Source organism: Schistocerca americana, chromosome 4 (genome assembly GCF_021461395.2).
Source record: "Schistocerca americana isolate TAMUIC-IGC-003095 chromosome 4, iqSchAmer2.1, whole genome shotgun sequence".
NCBI classification, from domain to species: domain Eukaryota; kingdom Metazoa; phylum Arthropoda; class Insecta; order Orthoptera; family Acrididae; genus Schistocerca; species Schistocerca americana.
In genome coordinates this window covers 215,879,186-215,884,233 of record NC_060122.1, presented here as the reverse complement: position 1 = coordinate 215,884,233, position 5,048 = coordinate 215,879,186, and the positions used below count along the sequence as shown (strand labels likewise).

The 5,048-nt window shown below is 45.9% G+C and overlaps 1 non-coding gene across 1 annotated transcript; it reads left to right on the top strand.

Annotated features, from left to right (window-relative positions):
- Window positions 1–374: 374 nt before the first annotated feature.
- On the top strand, window positions 375–447 carry Trnaa-cgc. The gene has a single exon. It is a non-coding gene; the product is annotated as a tRNA-Ala (tRNA).
- The last annotated feature ends 4,601 nt before the right edge of the window (window positions 448–5,048 follow it).

Genomic DNA, 5,048 nt, shown 5'->3' with positions numbered 1-5,048 from the left:
TCCTACAGAACGCTACCTACTATCAACGGAGAGCCATAAAGCAGCATCTGTGAGGCAGTCAGTGGCTTTTGGACCATAGTATTCCTGCATCTAACTGGATGGAACGCATTTTGGATGAGTTAGAACGTCGACCCCTGCGTTCAGCATCATAACATCTGGTTTCGGTTCTTAGGGAACAGAAGGTCATCATTTCTCTACAGACATTCCGACACCCTGTAACCGTCTCATTATATGAAATGATAATTACATCAAGACCCTAAGCTATCGACAGGCGTTGATATACATCAACGGGGACAGTTGAAATTGTGTGCCCCGACTGGGATCTCCTGCTTACAGAGCAGACGCTCTATCCATCTGAGCCACCGAGGGCACCGAGCGGGGTGGCGCAGTGGTTAGCACACTGGACTCGCATTCGGGAGGACGACGGTTCGATCCCGTCTCCAGCCAACCTGATTTAGGTTTTCCGTGATTTGCCTAAATCGTTTCAGGCAAATGCCGGGATGGTTCCTTTGAAAGGGCACGGCCGATTTCCTTCCCCATCCTTCCCTAACCCGAGCTTGCGCTCCGTCTCTAATGACCTCGTTGTCGACGGGACGTTAAAACAACACTAACCTAACCTAACCACCGAGGGCACAGAGGGTAGTGCGACCGCAGGTATTTATCCCTTGCACGCTCCCCGTGAGACCAACATTCCGAATTTAATGTCCACACACTATATTCGTAGTGCCCCTGCCCATTACACTCATTACCAGCGGTAGACAATCTTACGGAATCCCGTAAGAGTTCGGGCAATGCGTGTTTATCCAGCACAGAAGAAGAAGGTCAATGGCCGGTTAGTCACAGAGAGAAAGAACAGATACCATCTTCATATTCACATTATATGTTTCTGTATCAAATTTAGCCCAGAATTTACTTCCCACTCTACAAAAATTCTACATGCTATCAGAACTATGTACCCACAAACTGTTATATTATTTAAACTCGTACGCTAACCATTGACTAAACAGAACCTAATTTGAATTGAGCCAGAACTGGTCTAAATACAACGTGCTTTATATTAAATGCGCAGCTGAAGTAAAACAATTTCTGGCCCAATCAAAGTTTCCACTTACCTCGCGTCTTGATAACATTGCTGCAGATTTCTCGAAAACACAACAGCGAACAGCAAGCACACAGCGGCTAAGCTAGATTTCTATTTCTAAATAAATATTGAGTCTGTTGCATACCACGCGGTGCAACGTAGCAGTGCATCGTAATGAATCTCATTCAAACGGTGGAATGGGGAGATGAACTATTCGTAGGAAATGACATTCCAAGACAATGCAGTGTGTATTCAAAAGGGCAGAGTAAAAATTTCGCTTGATCTCTACACATAACATTGGTCTCAACAATACTGCGCTTAAGAAATTGTCCATTATCACCGTTGGCTGATCTTTAAGTGATCAGAATATCTGTAATCTCTCGAATGGAGTAATTGAACTCAATTTCAGTGTTTGAATTGCTCATAAGCGTGGAATGACTCAGCTTTTTCTGGTGCCAGCATAACCTCAAAATGAAACGTACGGAGTGGTTGATGTAAGAGAGAGACCAATAAGAATTGAGAAATGAACGTCAAGAGAATGACAGCATACTCCACCGTGAACTGAGCGATCGCAGAAAAAGTAAAAAGGCTCGTTAGTTAGCAAACTTTTGTTTACCAGCAAATGTTTAAGAGACATTTAACTATAGTTTTCAGCGGCACTATTATACTATCACGTTTACGAATGCGCGCTCTGCGCCGGAGGTTATCTTCGCTCGGAGTGTATATGAACCCAAAGTGATTACATCCCAATGAAATAAAGGAACTCCTGGCTGCTATCACTTCCATTCGCTGGTCATTATGAAGCTGTAAAACTTGATATTATTAATGTCCTTTGCTCTTCCTGCTTTCGCCGGCCGGAGTGGCCGGGCGGTTCTAGGCGCTACAATCTGGAACCGCGCGACCGCTACGGTCACAGGTTCGAATCCTGCCTCAGGCATGGATGTGTGCGATGTCCTTAGGTTAGTTAGGTTTAAGTAGTTCTAAGTTCTAGGGGACTGATGACCTCAGAACAAGTCCCATAGTGCTCAGAGCCATTTGAACCTCTTCCTGCTTTCCACCGTTGATTCTGATATACGAAGACCTATGACAAGGTATGTTTGTTGTGTTGTATTATTCAGTGCAAAGGATGGTTTCTTGCAGTTCTCCATGTTACTCTATGCTGTGAAAGTTCATTCATTTCCGAGTAACTGTTACCACGCAGACTCTTATGAATGTGATTGCCGTAGAGATCTCTCCTCCTCCTGCTCCCCCTCCCCCTCCCACCCCCTCCCAACACAAACGTCGCTCCAATACTACAATGCTGGTCACTTGATGTCTTACAACGTGTCCTGTTAACCGATCATTTCTTTTGCTCAAGTAGTGCCAAAAATTTCTTTTCTCTCCATTTCTGATCATTACCTCATCATTACATAAATACCTATCTTTTTTCCGCCGTATCGACAAGCTCCGGCACGAAATGAAGAACACAAGAGCAGAGAAGGCTGTGATACGACGTCAGCCAATAGCCTGCTGACTGGGACCGCACCACGAAGACGAGATTATAGGCGCCGCTCCTGCCAGCCTCGGCCGCACAGTTTGTAGACCGGCAACAGATGAGAGCACCACGATAGCAGTTATTAGTGGTCTATATCCATTGCTTACAAGGACACTGTATGTAGCGACGGACACTGACTGTTTGCATGTCGCCCATCGCTTTCGACATGTTCTTGTAAATACGAAGGTAGGTATTGTCAATCTTCTTTATTGTAAGAAAAACTACTAATTTAATTCTCTTGAATTGTTGTATAGCATTCCCAGAACGAATCATCCATCAGGCACCCTACAAGAGACGAGTGGGTTGGTTCAAATGGTTCAATAATGGCTCTGAGCACTATGGGACTTAACTTCTGAGGTCATGAGTCCCCTAGATCTTAGGAGGACTTAAACCAAACTAACTTAAGGACATCACACACATCCATGCCCGAGGCAGGATTCGAACCTGCGACCGTAGCGGTCGCGCTGTTCCAGACTGAAGCACCTACAACAGCTCGACCACAGCGGCCAGAGAGACGAATGGGCAGGAGCCACGTTGGCGATGAGGACTTACCAACAACCCCGCGCCTGATGGCCACAGAATTTTTTGTTTGCTGGTCTTTCTTTGCAGCGGCGCTTGGAAACTTGTGGTGAGGTCTTATTGGACCGAAATGCTGAGGTCATCGGTCCCTAAGCTTACCCGCTGGTTAATCCAACTTAAACTAACTTACGCTAAGGACAACATATATACACACACACACACACACACACACACACACACACCCATGACCGAGGGAGGACCCGAACCTCCGTCGGCGGGAACCGCGCGGACTGTGAAAGGCGCATTAGACCCTGCTGTTACGCCGCGCGGATCTTCCAACACGGACACACTGCCTATCCCATCCCCTGCTCAAGCGCCACAGCCACAAGCGTTAGATGCCACACAGCTAATTCAGATGTTTCAGTTCCAGACGCAGCACATATCTGCACTACGCACAACGGTGCAGCAGCAACTGGATAACGGTGCCCGCCCGACGGCAGAAGCAACACCTACAGCAACACCTACTCTTGTACCACCTTTTCGACCGTTTCATGAACAAGACGAGAAATGTATAGGGTGGTTGTCCTAGTTAAGCGCACCTCCCAGCTCACAGCGTGCCCAGTACTGTTAAAAGCCATTATTTCTTATCCACGGTATTTAAGTCCGGCCATCTGCACAATCTGGCAACACTGTAAGATGGGGGAAGTGTTAGGAGGAAGTGCTGTCTACTTCCGAGTTGATATGGGTGGAGTGAGCTCGTGGTCTTGCGGTAACCGTCGTGCATTCTAAACTTAGCGTCGCATGTTCGCGTCAAACTGTTTTTTTTTTTCTTTTTTACCACATTTCCGTCTAAAGATATGAGTCTGATTCAACATCGAAGACAATTCGCTTAACATTCTACCCACCCGCAATAACAAGTATTCCAGAAACAATTCCGCAGGACAGCTCGTGGCTGCGTCGTGATCGTAACAGCTTACGCTCGAGCGATTCCTCGCGCTGCAGCGGCTACCGGCCATCGGCCAGGCGCCACACGCCGCCTGAAATCCGGCGCCGCCCATGTGAAGGCGGCGCCACGCTGTCAGTGTATGTATCAATGCCATTTTCGAATTTTAAGTTCTAGTTATCATCTTGTAGCTAAGCATTGGATTTTGCATACTTGAAAATCATGAACTACAGTTAAGCATTGTAAAATTGTGTAGCAAGTGGAAAAAGGAGTAACATCTGCAACACAACGTTTACTGTTGTTATAACAGAGGGGTGAATGTAGAGGAGGCAGCTAGAAAGATTTGAACTGTGCGTGGAGCCAGTGCTTTTGGGAAAAATACACCAGAAAAAGATATTCTTGTTTCAACAAAGATCGTTCTGGCATGAATGACTTTCCACATTAAGGAAGTCTCGACTACTGATATATGTGACAGATTACCATTTTACCATTATGCGACATGTGCGTTCGACAGGCAAAGTTCAGAAGTCTGGTGTAGGAGTACTGCATGCTCTAGTTCGAAACAACAAAAATCAACGGAGTGACTATTATTGAAAGTCATCAGGTCACTCATTGAGCATTCCTATGCAGTACTGTCACTGGTGACGTGTTATGATGCCTTTATCGTAAACTTCCTAAGAAGAAATGAAAGGCTGAGCCCCACCAAAAGACGTAGACTAGAGTAAAGTGTCGTGTGAACATAATATTTTACATTTGACAGCTCCATAAGTTTGTTTTGGACTACGAATTCTGCCCCAAGGGGTGTGTGCAACACAGCTGGAATTTGTTGTCAACAACTGAGACACCTTTCGGTTGCAGTGTAAGAAAGTCGAGCAACAAAACTACATCACCTATGCTACTGCATGATAACTCACTCTGTTGATTTGAGAAACAAAACTATCCAGGAGATTGATAGGAAAGTCGTCTCTCGG